The sequence below is a fragment of the Heteronotia binoei genome, chromosome 18, assembly GCF_032191835.1.
Source record: "Heteronotia binoei isolate CCM8104 ecotype False Entrance Well chromosome 18, APGP_CSIRO_Hbin_v1, whole genome shotgun sequence".
Lineage (NCBI taxonomy): Eukaryota > Metazoa > Chordata > Lepidosauria > Squamata > Gekkonidae > Heteronotia > Heteronotia binoei.
This window is the reverse complement of record NC_083240.1, coordinates 19,048,041-19,067,427: the sequence shown is the minus strand read 5'-3', so window position 1 is coordinate 19,067,427 and position 19,387 is coordinate 19,048,041.

Below are 19,387 nucleotides of genomic sequence, written 5' to 3'. Positions count from 1 at the left end.
CCTCCATTCCACTCATTTCATCGGACCAAAGGAGCTTTCTGTGGCCACTTTGGCCAGGTAGCCCCTACCAGAACAACCAAGAGTGGCAAAAGGCACTCAGTTCACACCTTACTACTACCAATGCTCCCTCTAAGCCAGCCAAAATTCTACTCCGTGAGCTACTGGCATTAAAGCTGTGAGCGAGCGATTTAGCTACTGCATAAATTAGTTTGCTCTGGGGCCATTTTTCCTGCGCTAAGACAAAAATGTGTGAGCCGGAGGCTAAAAAACTGTGAGCTGACTCACACTAAATCAGCTTAGAGGGAATACTGGTTACTACCACCTGTGCTTTGGAGCAGGATCCGAGAAAAGGAAATATTTACTTTACTGCCAGTTATGCGTTTGAGGTCTTGATGTTGCTGGGTCATGGGGAGGGTGGAGTGAGATATTCTGGAAGAGAGACCAGAGCACCTGCTACTTCATAAAACTCACCAGGTGACTGTCCTCTCGGGCCGATAACGATGAACTCTCAGCCAAACCAACTTCAAATGGTTGTTGTGAGGAGAAAAAAGGGATGGGGTGGAAAGAAGCCAATATGCCCCCGCCCCCCAATGAAAGATGCCTCCTAAGTACATAATAAAAATTCTCCTCTGTAAATGCAGTTTTGGGCTTCATCAACAGAAGTACAGTATCCAGATCACGTGATGTGATGGTATCGCTTTACTCTGCTCTGGTAAGAGCTCACCTGGAGCACTGTGTTCAGTTTTGGGCACCACATTTTAAGAAGGATATAGACGAGCTGGAATGGGTCCAGAGGAGGGCGACAAAGATGGTGAGGGGTCTGGAGACCAAGTCCTAAGAGGAAAGGTTGAAGGAGCTGGGGATGTTTAGTCTGGAGAGGAGGCGGCTGAGAGGTGATAGGATCACCATCTTCAAGCACTTGAAGGGCTGTCATATAGAGGAGGGTGTTGAATTGTTTTCTGTGGCCCCAGAAGGTAGGACCAGAACCAATGGGTGGAAATTAAATCAAAAGAGTTTCCAACTCAACATTAGGAAGAACTTCCTGACCGTTTGTATTCTGTGATTTAAAAAAAAAAAATGAGGAGGAGCTTTCAAACACGCTCTCTCGCACCCACCTCCTAAGCTCTACACTCCATTTCATTGCTTCATTCTGCTGTGTAGATCAGACTTAAGCATCTGCAGCAGGCATCCCATATCAAGCCTCCAATCACGCCAGGAGGCTAGGGTTGCCTTGCCACCTCCAGGTGGTGGCTGGAGATCTCATGGAATTACAAATTATCTTCAGGGAACAGAGATCAGTCCACCTGGAGGCAATGGCCGCTTTGGAAGGTGGATGTTATGGCATTATACCCCACTGAAGTTCCTTCCCAAATCCCATCCACCCTGGACTCCGCCTTCAAAATCTCCAGGAATTTCCAAACCTGGAGCTGGAACCCTATGAAAAGCTGACTACGTGGCTTCCATGAAATCCAGCCTGGCAACCCAGACTGCCCTGGATATGTGCCAAGCCAACTTCAAATGGTTGTCGTGAGGTTGTTGTGACACAGACCTGCCATCTCAAGTCTGTTGAGCCGGGGGTTACGTAATGTCTGCAGGGCCAGTGCTAGGCTTTCTGGCACCCTAGGCGAATCACCCACTAGCACACACACACACACACACACACACCATTATTAAAAACAATAGGGAAACTGAAGAGCACCAGACTTAAAACTTTTCACATTTTTAATTTACTGATTTTTAATTTTTCAAAAAAAAAAAAAGTGATGTTATAAAAAAAAAATTGTGAGAAGAAGTGCTTGCTGGCCATGTTAGGAAGGAGGGTGGCAGGATAGGATGAGGTGGGAGACCAAGTCACACATCGGGGAGAGGGGTGGTGGCTTGGCTTTGTTGAGGGCAGCTTGGTGGTGGGAGAGGACACGGTGACAGTCGTCAGGAGCCAGAGTCATGCGTCAGGGAGGGGGCACCCAGCCCTAGGCGACTGCCTACTTTGCCTACTCCCACGCACCGGCCCTGAATGTCTGTCTGCCTTTCCCGGCAGTCTTCCTTGATCAGAAATAGACAGCTTTAAAAGGGGATGAGGTAATTTCATGCGGGAAGGGTCTATCAGCAGCTACTAGCCATGGTGACTGAGGGGAACCTCCACATTCAAGGCACTAAGCCTCTGAATCTCAGAGCCAGGAGGCAACATCAGGGGAAGACCTCTGCCTCTGTGCCCTGTAGTTGGCTGTCCAGAGGAACTGGTTATTTTTTGTGGGGCAGGACACTGGACTAGATGGACCACTGGTCTGATCCGGCAGGGCTCTTCTTATGTCCTTATAGGCATCTGATCTTGACCACACTGGCCTTGAAAGTCCTTCCTTAATGGAATCTAGGCCCCCAGTCAAAGTCTTGCTCCTGTCTGTTGTCCCAGTGAAAATAATTCAAGAGAGGAAATTGGACTTCAGCTGAAGCAATTAAAGCACCAGTCTTAATGAGCAACTGATTAAATACAAAGCGGGCAAAGAATGAAGAAGATGAATGAAAGGGCTGTCAGGAAGAAAGAATACACTGGGCTGGACCGACAATTGGGAAGATGGGACATTTGCCCTGGGCGCAAGACCTGCAACTGGTGCTCTTTACCCAGGTGCCAAAAATCCATGACAACCCTGGCCAGGTTTGCTGTAGCTCTCTGGCCATAAGCCACCATGCCCTGAAACAACTTACTTTCCCTCCACAACTCTCTGCTTGTGTACTGAATATCCATCCTGATGAAGAGTTCTGGAGAAAAAGAAAGCTTGCATGCTTCTTTTGTGTTATTTTAAATGCTCCCTGGGTCCAGAACTTGGGCTTTTGTGACTCTAGGAAGTTGCATCTCCACAAATGGCTCTATTTAAGAAACGGAGCGCTTCCCAGCCTATGGAATTCCCCATTTAAACTCTCATGTCCTTCATTGGAGCCAGACATGGAAAGAACGTAGGGTTCCCAACTCTGGGGGCAGAGATACCTGGAGATTTGAAGGTGGAGCCTGGGAGAGTGGGGCTTAGGGAGGGGAAGGATCTCTGTAGTGTGCAATGCCATGCACCTTCCAAAGCAGCCATTTTCTCCAGGGGAACTGGAATAAAAATTTTAATCAGTAAGAGATGATGTTGATGATGATGATGAAGATAGATAGATAGATAGATAGATAGATAGATAGATAGATAGATAGATAGATAGATAGATAGATAGATAGATGACAGATAGTCTGAAGATCAGTTGTAATTCTGGGAGATCTCCAGCCCCCACCTTGAGGCTGGCAACAAGAGGTCATTTTCCCTGGAGAAAATTGGCTGCATTGGAGGGCAGACTCTATGGCAGGGGTAGCCAAACTTGCTTAATTTAAGAGCCAGATAGAATAAATGACAGATTTTTGAGAGCTGCAAGACCTGAACGCCAGATATTTGAGAGAAGGGAGGGAGGGAGATGAGGGAAAGGCAGAAAGAAAATGACTTTAAATGCATTCTCCAAGCCACCAGCTTGCTTGGTTTGGAGAAATGATTTAATGAGATAAATGCCATCTCCAAGCCAGCCAATGGGGCAGTGGAGAGCCACACAATATGCGTGAAAGAGCCACATGTGGCTTCCGAACCACCGTTTGGCCACCTCTGCTCTATGGCATTATACTCCACTGCGGTCCCTCCCCTTCCCAGACCCTGCCCTTCCCAGATTCTACCCCCAAATCTCCAGGAATTTCCCAATCCAGAGTTGGCAACCTTATTTAAAGGCCAAGCTGGCCGGAGTGGAAACCAGACCCAGTATGACTTGCAGCAGCTCAGGGTACCCCTCCCAGCCATCGCCACCACCCTTGTGAACCAAGTCACAGCCTGCCTTCAACTCAACTCCCATCTTGGTGATCCAGCTCAGGACTGGCCATCTTCCTGGCGTGCCTAGGCCTGTGATCCTCACCTGTCAATTAAACAAGAAGCCAAAGGCAGCCTGTACCAGCCAGATAAAGCCTTCCGGCTCCTGGCAAGCTGGTAGCGCGACCGCCAGTTGAGGCAAGGTTTGGACATGCCAGGCTGGGTAGGCGTCCCTTCCGCCAGATAGTCCGGAAATGCCGGCTTCTAAGGGGTTGGCTTGTCACTGGCAGTGCGGGCGCTGTGGCTGCAGTATCATGATTGCTCAATCCTCCACAGGGAATGGCCTCTCTTCTCTCCATGAATTGAGGTGGGGGGTTGGGAAGAGAGAGAGACAAAAGAGAGCCCGCTGAGCTCCTGTGCGATGAACCGTTCTGTGCCCTGACTCACCAGAGAGCCGCTGTTTACGTGCCGGTTGGGATGATGCCTTCCAGTCACGCTCAGCAGGGAGAAGAGGAGGCACCTCTGGGCAAGGCCGTGATGATGGAAAAGTGTGTCAACAAAGGTCCGTTTCTAGTCAATTGCTCGAAGGACCAGGCCAGTGATTCTCCTAATAAGGCAGTGCGAAGCATAGGCCACACACCTTACCAAGAGCTGCAGATTTTTATTTCATTTGAGGGGAGAAAGAGAGCCCTGTAGAGCTAAATCAAAGAAAGTTTCCAAATATCCCTGCCGGGCCACAGTTCCAAAAACAAAACACAGTTGTCAAATACCTGGCCATCAAGATAGGGTTGCCAAGTCCAACTCAATAAATATCTGAGACTTTGGGGGTGGAGCCAGGAGACTTTGGAGGTGGAGCCAGGAGCAAGGGTGTGACAAACACGATTGAACTCCAAAGGGACTTCTGGCCATCACATTTAAAGGGACTGCACGCCTTTTAAATGCCTTCCCTCCATTTGGAAATAATGAAGGATAGGGGTATCTTCTTCTGGGGCGCGTAGAATTGGACCCCCCCCCCAACCCAATCTTTTTTAAACTTGAAGGGTGTTTTGAGGAGAGGCACTGGGTGTTATGCTGAAAATACGATGCCTCTACCTCAAAAAACAGCCCCCATAGATCCCCAGATACCCACAAATCAATTCTCCATTATGCCCTATGGGAATCTGTCCATAGAGAATAATGGAGTGCAGACATTTCCCTACCCCCTCTCTCCGCTTTCTGATAAACCTGAAGTGGGGGGAGGGCCTCTAAATCGAGGGATCCCCTGCCCCCACCTGGGGTTTGGCAACTCTATATCAAGACCAATGGAAGCAGCAGTGTGGACGCTTTTGTATTCTGCAGAATGGACGAGGACCAAAAATTAAAAAGGGAGAAGAATGAGATGGGTTCAGGGCCTGGTGACAGGGCAAGCAATGTGGTCTTCAAATGGAAAACAAGATGTGCTACAGTTAGGGATGCCAATCTCCAGTTGGGGGCAGGGGATTCCCCTGGTTTGGAAGCCCTCCCCCTGCTGCAGGATCAGCAGAAAGCAGGGCGGGGGTGGGGTGGGGAGGAAATATTTGCTGAGCACTCTGGTTCTCATAGGGTATAATGGAGAATCATTATAATATAATGGGTATCTAGGCTTGGGGGCAAGCTGTTTTTATCAGGTAGAAGCACCCAATTTTCAGCACAGTGTGTAGCACCTCTCCTAAAAAAAACCAACCCAAGTGTCAAAACAATTGGACTTGGGAGCCCAAGTTCTATGAGCCCCCAAAGAAGGTTCCCCATCCTCCTTTGTTTCCAATGGAGGGAAGGCATTGAAAAGGATCACAGTCCCTTTAAATGTGATGGCTAAAACTCCCTTCGGAGTTCAATTGTGCTTGTCACAGCCTTGCTCCTGGCTCCACCCTCAGAGTCCCCAGATATTTCCTGAGTTGGACCTCACAGCCCTACAACAAGATTGAATTGGATTTATTCAAGCATCGTAGCAGTTGTCAGTGATCAGGGATAAAGGAAGGGTTGCCAGTTCCAGGTTGGGAAATACCTGGAGATTGGGGTGGGGTGGAGCCTGAGGAGGGCAGGGTTTGGGGAGGGTGGAATGCCGTACAGCCCACCTTCCAAAGTAGCCATTTTTCTCCAGGTGAACCAATCCCTGTCACCTGGGAATCAGTTGTAATAGCAAGAGATCTCCAGCTGTTGGAAAAGATGTCATGCCTGCTTTGAAACACAAATGTCTGCAGTTTATCAGCTCTGGCAGTGAACGATTTGTGGGGTTCCCCCCCCCCCCCCCATATTGGCTTTATTTACAAACATACGCCAGAAGAGCCTAAGTAGAAGCAAATGCATTCCTTACAACACAGAGCAGCCCAAACCCTGCATCAGATGCTCAGAGATGTTGTATGGTCCCCAAACCCTGCAGTTTCTGGGGTTTTTTCTTCTGTCCCCCTAGAATCTCACTTTTCAACCAACTTGGAACCTCATATCTGGAAGAAAGCCTCTCTCCCTATGCTCTGCCACAACAGCTTCACTCATCAAAACAGTGCTTTCCTAATTATCAAATTGCTCTGTCAGAAAACTCAGACAAGTCCTGAGGGGGAAATGGTTTTCTTCCTATTTTTTTCAAGCCCAAGGTCATCTAGAAAAGAAGAATTGGTTTTAAATTGGCAAAGTCAAGAACTGACCATACAGTGCCTTCTCTGTTGTGGCCCCCACCTTGTGGAATGGCCTGCCTGAGGAGGTCAGGAAGGCTCCTACTTTCCTGGCTTTCTGCAAACTGTGCAAAACTGAATTCTCCAAGGGGACTACTATGCAAGCAGTAGAGTTGCACTGTACTAAACGATTCACAAAAGTTACTCAGAAAAATTATTAGAGATTGCACTCTAGAGCACTGTGTAGAGCAGGGGTGTCGAACTCATTTGTTATGAGGGCCAGATCTGACATAAAGGTGACCTTGTTGAGCCAGGCCACGTCTGATTGGGCTGAGCCATGTCGGGCCGGGTCATGTGTGTACCTATTGAAGATTAGGTAGCAAAGATATAAATTTTATAAAGAACACAGACAAACAAATATATATATATAAAAACATTAGCACTCATTGGTCTTAAAGTTGCTTTCTTTGCATTTCTCCCACGGGATCCAGGGAACTGGGCAAAGGAAGCTCTGGCTCTTTTTTTCCTTTCCCAGGGGACTGGGCGGGGGGGGGGGCGGAGTCTCAGTCAATAGAAGAGGGGCTTGGCTCAGTAGCTCTGCTGTGCAATTGAGAGAGCCTGGCAAAGCAAGCTATTCCTCCCCAAGGGAGGAGCCTCAGCCAATGGAAAAAATAGAGGTTTTGTTCTGCAGCTCCTGTGCAATTGAGCAAGCCTGGCAAAGCAAGCTGTGATGCAGAAGGAAGCAAGAGAGAGGGAGAAGGAAGCAGATGACAGCCAGTTGCTCAGGGGCCTGATAGGAGCCCTCTGGGAGCCTGATTCAGCCCCCAAGTTGCATGTTTGACACCCCTGGTGTAGAGTTTGCTGAAACTAGGATTGTACAATGGACTTTTGCATCATTTAACTTATGCTTTCTTTCAGTTCTGTATTTAGATGTCTGGTTGGTTCCACAAGCCAAATTCCTATTGCATTATTCGTATCTCCCACATCCCACCTGTCGATTGTATTGATTCGCTGTGTGTATTCTGATTTTGAGTCCAAGTGAGAAAGATGGGCTATAACAGGGGTGGCCAAACTTGCTTAATGTAAGAGCCACATAGAATAAACATCAGGTGTTTGAGAGTCGCAAGACATGAATGTCAGATGTTTGAGGAAAGGAAGGAAGGAAGGAAGGAAGGAAGGAAGGAAGGAAGGAAGGAAGGAAGGAAGGAAGGAAGGAAGGAAGGAAGGAAGGAAGGAAGGAAGGAAGGAAGATGATGGGGGAGGGAGAGTTGGAAAAAAGTTACTTTAATTTTAAATGATTCTCTAAGGTGCTGGCTGGCTTGGCTTAGAGAAGTGATTTAAAGAGACAAATGCCTTCTCCAAGCTGGTCAATGGGGCGGCGAGGGCTTTGAGAGTCACACAATATATGTGAAAGAGCCACATGTGGCTCCCGAGCCACAGTTTGGCCACCCCTGTGCTATAAGTAATGCAAATGAATCAACAAGGCAGTGGATTTCTCCCTGAGTATGTCATCCTTACAGCAACCCCGTGAGGTAGGTTAGGCCAAGACATAACAGACTTGTCCATGCTCACCGGGTATGTTTCATGCCTGAATCCGCATCTGAAGCCAAGTCTCCATCCCCAGCTTGAGTCCATTCAGCTGCTCACTCAGCCACAGACTCTTTCCACAGCATTTGATTGCTGTAGAATTCAAGTGCCGGCTTGTTCTTTCCCAGGCAGAGTCTCATCATTTGACAGCCAGGCAGGGACAAGCCAGCTTGGGCAGAAAGGCATTCCAAGGAGAGGAGGCCTGTTGCGTTCTTGCATCTGCAGAGAAACTGAGGTGCACAGTTGCATACAGTGCTGCAAGAGGATATCCAAGAAGACTGCAGCAAAATCTCCCCCATCGCCCACCCGAGAATGGCACAAGTAGATTAGGCACCCTCGTCGTGATTCAAAAGTAATGGGGCACTGCCTAGTTACCATGGGAATGGGCAGGCACCTTGGTTTCAGAGGCCGTATATGCACACACAACTGGATATTGCACAACTGTTGTGTTCGAGCAGACATTGGCAGCGTTTTCCCAGGGTGGACAACGAGACATTACAGTTGCAAATGACTGCTGAACAGAAAGAGTGTGATATTTAACAACGTGTAGGTGGGGACTAACTGATAGGGTTGCAAGCTTTGGAGTGGAAATTCCTGAAGATAGGGGGGATGGAGCATAGGGGTGTCAGCTCTGGGTTGGGGGATACCTGGAGATTTTGGGGGTGAAGTATGAGGAGGCAGGGAGGGACTTCAGTGGAGTACAATGCCATAGAGCCCAGCTTCTAAAGCAGCCATTTCTTTCCAGGTGAACTGATCTCCAGGTGAAATGACCTCAGGCTCAATGACCAAGACTAAATCTTTACATAGGGACAGGGCCACCCGTAGACTGTCTGGCACTAGGGCTGCCAAGCCCCCGCCTGGGAGGTTCCCAACCTACCGGCCCACATTGGGCCGGTGGGGGGAATCTTCCCCTACGTCGCCGGCGCAATGACGTCACCTGGAAGTGAGGTCACGCGCCGGCAACGTCACATGGTGGCCACTCTAGGTGTTTCTGGGAAAACTCTATGGTTTTACAATAGGCACCACAGAATTTTCCCCTCCCAAATGGCTAGAGCGTCCAGGAAAACTATAGGGTTTTCCGGGAAATGCCTAGAGCAGCCATGCAGGGGACATCGCCAGCGCGATGACATCACTTCCGGGTGACGTCATTGTGCCGGCGATGTAGGGCAGTGGACTTAGCAACCCTATCTGGCACCCCAGATGAGGCTAACTTCTGGCATGCCCCCTGCATTGATAACGTCACCAAGTCACATGGGGGTGCCCAATTTGGTGCTCCCAGAAGGCCAGCGCCCTAGGTAATTGCCTAGTTTGCCTAGTGGCAGAGCCAGCCCTGTATAGGGAGCGAATACTGCTCTGGAGAGCTGAAGCTCTGAGCTGGGAATTCTAGATTGACTGAGACTTGGCAACCCTAGATGGAGTGCCCTATTCCTGTTTGCAAAGGACTCAACGCAAAAACGGCATTTCATTATGTATGTTAAGAAGACCCTGTTGCGGTTATAGATCTGTGTCCCACACTGCTTATTGACCTGGCTGGAGACCAAGAGTCCAGTTGCCAAGAGCTCTTTAAGTACCAATGCACAAGAATGGCAAAGACCTCCTCTCAAATTTCAGAAGCTTGGGAATGGAAGGATGCCAGGGCACTAGAAGAGGGCACTGGAAATGAAGGCAAGCTGTCGCGGCTGTCGGTAGATTCCTATTCCTTCACCCACCACAAACATTCAGAGGATAATTACACATGCAACCTGAGAAGCAAAACAATAAGAAATGAAAATTTGCAAAGACAAGCTTTCGGTCTGGTTTGCATCCAGATTTCTCTGGATGCTTGAAGCAAAGTAGGCTGCATGTAATACAATAATAGTAATCACTGTATTCAGGAAAGGTCTATTGGCGTTTCTCTGGAGCAATGAGCTGGTAGAGTACAGAGACAGGAAGCCCTGGCTCAAGTCATACCTTCATCAAGAAACCTCCTTGGCAATGCTGTCCTATGTGAGTCTACTCACATTTACTTTACACATTTACACAAAATTTACTTACTTTACTCAGAATCCTGCTCAGAGCTAAGGTTGCCAACCTCCAGGTCGTGGCTGGAGATACAACGAGGCACCAGAGATCAGTTCACCTGGAGGGAAGGGCTGCTTTGCAAGAGAGATTCTATTATACCCCATTGAAGTCCCTCCCCTCTCCAAACCCTGTCCTCCTTAAGCTCCACCCTCCAAATCTCTAGGTGTTGGTATTAACCTTTAAAGCCCTCTATGGTCAGGGACCTGCCTATCTATGGGACCGCCTTTCCCCATATATTCCCCAGAGAGCACTGCGATCAGGAACAAAAAATCTGTTGTCTGCCCCTGGCCCAAAAGAAGCCAGGCTATGTATAACAAGATCCAGGGCTTTCTCGGTGGCAGCACCAGAACTTTGGAACACCCTCCCAGAAGCTATAAGGGCCCTGCGGGATTTGTCTGCGTTCTGCAGGGCCTGTAAGACTGAATTGTTTAAACAGGCTTTTGCGGTCTAATTGAAAAAGGGCTGCCACCGGACATCCTACAGAATGCTGGCGATCATAGTCGAGAAGTCAATACCACCCATACTGGACTGAAATAGCGCTATAGAATGGTTTTAAAGTTGATATGTAAATTATGCTTTTATATGTTTTATTGGACTGATTGTTTTTATAATGTTGTAAGCCGCCCTGAGTCCGCTTGCGGAAAGGGCGGGATATAAATGGAAAGTAATAAATAAAATCAATAAATATTTCCCAACCCAACTCTGGCATCCATAGATCTCACTCACATGAAGTGGCCTTAAGGCTTTTTTTTGTAGCAGGAACTCCTTTGCATATTAGGCCACACACCCCTGATGTAACCAATCCTCCAAAAGCTTACAGTAGGCCCTGTAAGAAGAGCCTGATAAGCTCTTGGAGGATTGGCTACATCGGGGTGGGAGGGAGCATAGCCTAATATGCAATGGAGTTCCTGCTACAGAAGAATCAGACCATTGGTCCATCACAGTCAGTCTTATCTACTCAGACTGGCAGCGGCTCTCCAGGGTCTCAGGAGGAGATCTTTCCTGGTCCTTTCACTGGAGATGCCAGGGATTGAACCTGGGACCTTCTGCATGCAGCAGAGGTTTTCCCATTAAACCACAACCCCTTTCCTCTCTATTCAATGGGACTTATTGCTGGGAAAGTGTTCTTAGGAGTGCACACAAAGGGGCCTTAATCCAGCCACAATTTCCTGAGATTCAGCCCTGGCCCCAGCTATTTACTTAAAACACCCCTCTTCTGTCTTCTCCAAGCAAGTTGCATGAGGCATCAGCTTCCAGTTTAACAGGAAAGGACAGCAATAAAAACTACAGCACAAAAGTACACCCATAAAGCTGCCTTATACTGCCTTGGACCGTTAGTCTTTTGTGCTCAGTATTGCCGCTCAGAGAGGCAGGGCTCTCCATGGTCTCAGGTAGAGGATTTTCACACCAGCTAGCATCTGGTCCCTTCTTAACTGGATATGATGGGGATTGAATTTAGAACCTTCTGCATGCAAAGTGGATGCTCTACCACTGAACCACAGCTACAGCACTTTCCCTTGTTTCCCCTCTACAGTTTGGTGTAGTGGTTAAGTGTGCAGACTTTTATCTGGGAGAACTGGGTTTGATTCCCCACTCCTCCACTTGCACCTGCTGGCATGGCCTTGGGTTAGCCATAGCTATCACAGGAGTTGTCCTTGAAAGGGCAGCTGCTGTGAGTGCCCTCTCAGCCCCACCCCCCTTACAGAGTGTCCATTGTGGGGGGAGAAGATATAGGAGATTGTAAACCGCTCTGAGTCTCTGATTCAGAGAGAAGGATGGAGTATAAATCTGCAGTCTTCTTCTTCAACATGCAGAGAAGAGGGGAAACAGCAAAACAAGGATATATTTTTTCCTCCTATATATCAAGTCCTGATCTTGTTTTTGCCTTTTTATTGCAGTCGACCAAAGCCCTGTATAGGGCACACATTCTCTTTTAGCCTGGTGAAAGGAAAGTCACAAAAATGCAGCCTCAAACCACACCTATCTTATATTTTGCTTTGTTCTTATGAACGCACTCCCCATGTGGTGGTTTGGCTTCCAGGATTCATCACATCAGAGAGAAGTTAATTCTCCACTTGTTTGTCAGCACCCTCGCAATCAGTGTTCTCTGTAAGCTGAGTTAGTGTTACGGTTTTTTAGTATCTGGCTCACACATTTTTGCCTTGTCTCAGGAAGAATGGCCCCAGAGCAAACTAATCTATGCAGTAGCCAAATTGCTTGCTTACAAACTTTAATGCCAGTAGCTCACAAAGTAGAATTTTTGCTTACAAGACTCCACAGCTTAGAGCAGGGGTTTTTAGCCAAACTTGCTTAATGTAAGAGCCACATAGAATAAATGTCAGATGTTTGAGAGCTGCAAGATATGAACGTCAGATGCTTGAGAGAGGCAAGACAGGAAGGAAGGAAGGAAGGAAGGAAGGAAGGAAGGAAGGAAGGAAGGAAGGAAGGAAGGAAGGAAGGAAGGAAGGAAGGAAGGAAGGAAGGAAGGAAGGAAGGAAGATGTGGAAAGAAAGCAACTTTAACTTTAAATACGGTACATTCTTCAAGCCACCAGCTGGTTTGGAGAAGTGATTTAAGAGAGAAATGCCTTCTCCAAGCAGGCCAATGGGGCAGTGGAGGCTTCAAGAGCCACACAATATATGTCAAAGAGCTGCCATGTGGCTCCCAAGGCACAGTTTGGCCACCCCTGGCTTAGAGGGAGTATTGCCCTCAATACCAGTCACCTCCCCATGAGGGCAGAGTTAAATTTATGTCCCTGATCATACTTCCATTGATCCCTCTAGTCCTTCTTCCCCTTTGCAGCCAGGGTTGGTTGGATTTATGCGCAAGCTAACTGAGCTGCAGTTGAAGGGCACCAACTATGGACTCGGGTAGTCAGCCTCCAAGCTAGATCTAAAGTTCTCCCAAATTACAACTTCATTATGCTGAATTAAGTTTCATGAAAGCAAGATATTGGATGAGTTGGTTACATATCATCTGGACCAAAAGTAATGATCTAGTAATTTAAGTTATTGCAATTTCCCCCTTATAATTTTTAATTCAATAGGAGCCGAGAGAGAGAGAGAGAGAGAGGAATATGTATCATAGAATCAGGGGTTTTTTGTAGAAAACCCCCACCAGGAACTTATTTGCATATTAGGCCAAACCCCCCCCCCCGGTCACAATTGTTTCACACAGGGCTTACTTGTAGAAAAAGCCCAGGAGCTGATTTGCATATTAGGCCACACCCCCTGACACCAAGCTAGCTAGAACTGTGTTCCTGTGCATTCCTGCTCAAAAAAAGCCCTGCATAGATTCATAGAGTCGGAAGAGACTTCCAGGGTCATCGTCCAGCCCCCTGCACAATGCAGGAAATTCACAAATACCTCCTCCCCCATTATGTAGAATTGGAAATTCTACATAATGTGTAGAATACGTAGAACTGGAAATCCCCAGAAAATAGACTTCCCCATGACACAATCTTCAGCGCATAATATCAAAATGTCTGTGCATCTGTATACTTGATTTATAAGGGTCATTCTTCAGTCTTCCATACCTGCATCAATATACCTTGTGTATTGATATCACCTCCAAAGCTATTATGTTTGGTCACCTAAGTTTGGTTACCTAATTTTTAACACACACATAAAGTCAACATAGGTGTGTTGGTGGAGGGCGGGCTCTGAAACAAGCCCCCATGTCAAAGATGATGGTCAAGGTGATTGGAAGGGAGAGGAGTTCAACTTTGCCCTTGTGAAATATCCTCTCATCAGCTTCTGCTGCAATGTGAAGAAGTTGAATTTCCTGTCTGGCGGCAGCCCGAAAAGGCCTGCACTGGGGCGTCACCTGGGTGAGCTGGCCTTCTTGGGGCAAAAGAACGCGAGCGTGTGCAGGTATTACCAAATATCAATATCAGCTTCCTTCCCACACCTTCCCTGTCATTCTATAGCTGGCTCACATGACAGTGAGTCTGGTTGGAGGCAACGGCTGAGTCACCCCTTTTGAGTGGATTGCATCAGATGGACTGTCTGCTCACCTGGCGCAGAAATAAATCCAGGATGGGACAGAGGCATAACAGACTTTAGCCAAATGACAGGGCCTCCCTGAACAGAGCTATGCCCTTTTAAGTCCATTGACTTCAATAGATTTGGAAGGGTATAACTCTGGTTAGGATGGTGCAAGGAGCCTTCCCCTGGATACGTAGCTTGTACAAAAGAACTGGGTGCTTCTGTGGATGCTGTGATATGTAGGATCTTGCTAAGAGTGCAGAACGGACTGTCTGGAGAAGCACAGCTTTCTTTTTTAAAAAACAGTTTCTATTCCTTAGTTTTGAAGAATGTTCTACAGAGGGTATAGGGCACGCTGGCAGAACTCTCAGACACCAAAGGCTAACTGGGCAAGAATTGCGGCCATTAGGGTGGGGCAGCAAGATGATCCTCGCCCTGCCCGTCACTAACAAAAGCAAACCAGATTATTAGACACAGCAGGAAAAGGTATGCCCATAAACTAAGCAAAACGGGAGAAATTCTACACCCTTGCTCAGTTTGCATATGTTGCTGAATGGCCCTGCAGAACCTGCTTCTGGTTTTCATGCAGGGTCCAGCAGGTCTAAAGAAAAGGGGAGAAAGCACACCCCGCCAGACAGGATGCTTGGTTGGGAGCCTTGCAAGTGGGGGAATTTGTTGTCAGATCTTGGCCGCTTCAGGACGTGAAACATGATTCTTTGGCTCTGCAGAAAAGTAGGGATGCCAGCCTCCAGTTGGGACCTGGGGATCCCCTGGAATTATAGCTCATCTCCAGACAACATAAATTAGTTCCCCTGGAGAAAAATTGAGGTTTTGGAGGGTGGGCTTTCTGGCATTGCACCCCACTGAGCTCCCTCTTCTCCCCAGGCTCCATCCTCAAATCTCCAGGAGTTTTCCCAACCTAGATACGGCAATCCTACAGAAAACAGAATCCTGAAGCTAACCTGGAACTGCAGTTTGGGCTGCTGACTATAATCTAGCATCCTGGTTTGCAAAGCTCTTCCGAACCAGTCCAGTCCATTCTTTTGGAGGTGGCAACTGGCAAGCCAAGTCTTCTCTGTCATCAACTGCCTGAGAAAGATTGGTCCACTTTGCCAGGTTAGGGGTCTCAGACCTCATTACATTCAGGGATGCCAACCTCCAGGTGGGACCTGGAGATCCCCTGAAATTACAAGTGATCTCTAGATAACAAGATCCTACAGCTCACAGCACCCACAGAAGCACCCAGCTCTTTTGTACATGCTATACGCCCAGGAGAAGACTCCCTGTACCATCCTCACCAGAGTTATACCCTGGATATAAATTGCTGATGGATCTACATTCTGCTTGTATCTGACAAAGTGAACGTGCACTCACAAAAGCTTATACCCTAGAAAACCGTCTTGGTCTTGAAGGTGCTCATGATCTTGAATTCAGGATTGCTTTTTGGATTTATATGTTCATACATGCATGCACCTGGAAGTCGGTCTGGACTGCAAGAAGATCAAATCAGTCAGTCCTAAGGGAAATCAACCCAGACTGGTCACTGGAAGGCCAGATGCTGAAGCTGAAACTCAAAGACTTTGGCCACCAAATGAGAAGGGAGCACTCCCTGGAGAGGATCCTGATGCTGGGAAAGGCAGAAGGCAAAAGAAGGGGATGGGAAAGATGAGATGGCTGGACAGCGTTACTGATGGAACTAACATGAATTTGAGCGGACTTCGGAGACAGGAGTGCCTGGTGTGACTTGGTCTGTGGGGTCGCAAAGAGTTGGATGCATCGACTGCAACTGAACAACGACGATAGCCCAGGCTAGTCAGATCTACACTGCTTAACAGGCTTGGCCCTGGTTGCTAGTTGGATGAAAGACCACCAAGGTCGCTATGCAGAGGCAGGCAAAGGCAAGTCATCGTTGAAAAGGATTTATACCCTGCCCTTCTCTCTGAATCAGAGACTCAGAGCGGCTTACAATCTCCCATATCTTCTCCCTCCACAACAGGCACCCGGTGAGGTGGGTGGGGCTGAGAGGGCTCTCACAACAGCTGCCCTTTCAAGGACAACTCCTGCAATAGCTATGGCTAACCCAAGGCCATTCCAGAAGCTGCAAGTGGAGGAGTGGGGAATCAAACCCGGTTCTCCCAGATAAGAGTTTGCACACTTAACCACTACACCAAACTGGCTCTCTGATGAAACCCTGATGAAACCGTGCAGGTGTTGCCATACATCAGCTGTGACAACGGCAAAAATATATATCTAGGGAACTGTTTGGAAAAGATGGGTTTAGAATGTTGGAGAAGGTTGAACCCAGGTTCAGATTTCCACTTTGCCATGGTTGGAAACTACACTCTCTCAGCTGAACCTACCTTACAGGGTTGTTGTTGAAAGGATAAGATGAAGATGAGAATGATACTGCCCCTGTTAGGGAGAAACACTGGTTAACAATAGCTAAGTTTTTTAAAAAATGAAAAAGTGATCAATGAGCAAAGGGAAAGCCAAGATTAATTTAGTAAACTGTCCTGCAGTTATAAACAGAATGCCTGCCCCTCAATAAGGATAATATAAATGCCCATTTTTGCATACAAAGTGAAGGGCATCTCCTGGGGAGAAAGGCTTCCCCAGGTATCCAAAATTGGGGAAATAATGTATTATACAGAAAGAGCCTCTTGGCACAAAGTGGTAACGCTGCAATACTGCAGTCCTAAGCTCTGCTCACGACCTGAGTTTGATCCCAGCGGAAGCTGGGTTCAGGTAGTCTGCTCCAGGTTGACTCAGCCTTTCATCCTTCTGAGGTCAGTAAAATGAGTACCCCGCTTGCTGAGGGGAAAGCGTAGATGACCGGGGAAGGCAATGGCAAACCACCCCATAAAAAGACTGCCATGAAAATGTTGTGAAAGCAACGTCACCCCAGAGTCGGAAACGACTGGTGCTTGCACAGGGGACTACCCTTACCTTTTAAATGTGTTATACATGCCATTTATTACACTGAAAGTCCCGATCGACATTTGAGTCCAGTGGCACCTTTAAGAACAACGAAGTTTTAATTCCAAGTATAAGTTTTCATGTGCATGCACACTTCGGAACAGACGAAAGCTTAATAAAACGTTGTCGGTCTTAAAGGTGCCACTGGACTCAAACTTTGTCAGCCAATCAATCAGACCTTCGATGGCATAATAATACTCAGACTTTGTTCTGCTGCTTCAGGCCAACACAGGGCCACCCACCGGAAAGTCCAGATGTTTTGCATTTCCTTCTAGGGCAGCCACTTCTGCTGCTTGAAAGGAGACCCTTTGACATGTTGACAAAGCCCCCCCTCCTTTGCAGTTCCCCCCCCACCGCTTGCTGATTAGCACCGGCCAATCATCTCAACAAAGCTTTGGGGAAGAATGCAGGATTTCCCAGTGGGATGCCCTGCTCATCCCATTGAGCAGCAGGACAGTGAGAAAAATCCCACACCCATGCAATCCAATTCACCTTTTGCGGTCGTGAGCAAATACGAGCTTGCCCAGAGACTTGCTCAGCTTGGAATCCTGCGTTTTGACACGTCGTCTCCAAGTGAAAGCCCTGTTTCTGCTTCCTGGAGAAAACTGCCTGACCTTAAGACCTGTGCAATCTGGAGTTCTTTTTTATTATTATTAAGACAATTATTGCTACATCACACAAAAAAAAAATAAATCTGTGCCACCTTGGTCTTCATTTCCAGCTGAAACAAGGTAAGAACAAAAGACTCTCCCTGCGGGATCACCGGTATCCATCTAGATAGATCCAAGTGGGCAGCCGTGTTGGTCTGAAGCAGTAGAACAAAGCAGGAGTACCCGCAGGGGCCAACTGGATGCCCCAGAAAGCCCACAAGTGGGCCCAGGGGCCAAATATTTTTGCTGTTGCCATCGCCAAAAAACTGGTTCAGTGGGTATACTGCCCCTGAACGTGGAAGTTCCATGTAGTCATTGTTGCCAACAGCCATGGACCTCTTATCCATGAATATTTCTAACTTCTGTTTAAGTCCATCTGTGCTAGCGGCCCTCACACCAATCCGTGGCAGAAAGTCGATGGTGCGCTTCAGGAAGCACTTTCGTTTGCCGATCCCAAATCTACAGATGGGAGCCAAACCTGAAATCACAGGTGAATGATGGATTAAAAGACAACTGAGATATTGTGGCATCAACTTTGGCAGAGCCATGCGGTCCAAAAAAGACAGTAGATCTATGAGCATGAACTGGAAGAAGAAGAATTGAAGATTTATACCCTGCCCTTCTCTCTGAATCAGAGACTCAGAGCAGCTTACAATCTCCTATGTCTTCTCCCCCCACAACAGACACCCTGTGAGGTGGGTGGGGCTGAGAGGGCTCTCACAGCAGCTGCCCTTTCAAGGACAACTCCTGCGAGAGCTATGGCTGACCCAAGGCCATTCCAGCAGGTGCAAGTGAAGGAGTGGGGAATCAAACCTGGTTCTTCCAGATAAGAGTCCGCACACTTAACCACTACACCAAACTGGCTCTCTGGAAGAGGCAAGGGGAAGGGGTGGCAGCGGTAGAATCCTTATACCACATGCCACAGCCGCCCCAGGCCTGCTTAGTTGTGCACAATTCAAAAGTCCGCATGCGCTCATGCCAGCAGAAATCCATTCACTAAAACATGTGCCGCTGCCTGTTTTGGCGCATCAGCAATTTTATTGCAAACCATCTCAGATTCATATATGAATTAGAAATCTAGACAAAAGTAAATTCCTAGGAATTATGACCCATCAGACAGAAATGATTCCGTGCACCTTAGCACATCCTCCCTGAATGCCTTTCCCTGCTTTCTCAAGAAAACTCAGATCAAACAGGCATTTTGAAACAATACAAAAAAGCCTGCCAAAGCCGGGATGCCCTGCAGCAGGAGTGAAATGAATGTATACCAGCAGCAGCAGAAAGGGCTTTCTGCCTTCTGTTTAGTGAACACTCTAATTTATTCCATGCAAGCTCTCTTTGCTGGGCAGTAGATAGAAACTGCCCTTGATGACTATGTGCAATTTCCACCCTTTTTCTCCCACAGAGACACTTTGCAGCAACCACTGAAGCTACCTGGGTATTGGAGTTGACAAAGCATTACTCTGAGTGGACAAGCACACGAGAACCCAATCCATAGAACCATAGATTCTTTGATAGCATTACTCTGAGTGGACAAGTACATGAGAACGCAATTCAGGGTCGGGGAGCATCGCATCTTTGCTAAGAACTTCCCCGCCCAGATGCTACACTGCTTGGATGAGTGTCACATCCCTGCAATTGATGGTGTAGGAAGGAAAGCCACTGAGGGTCTGATGGCATCT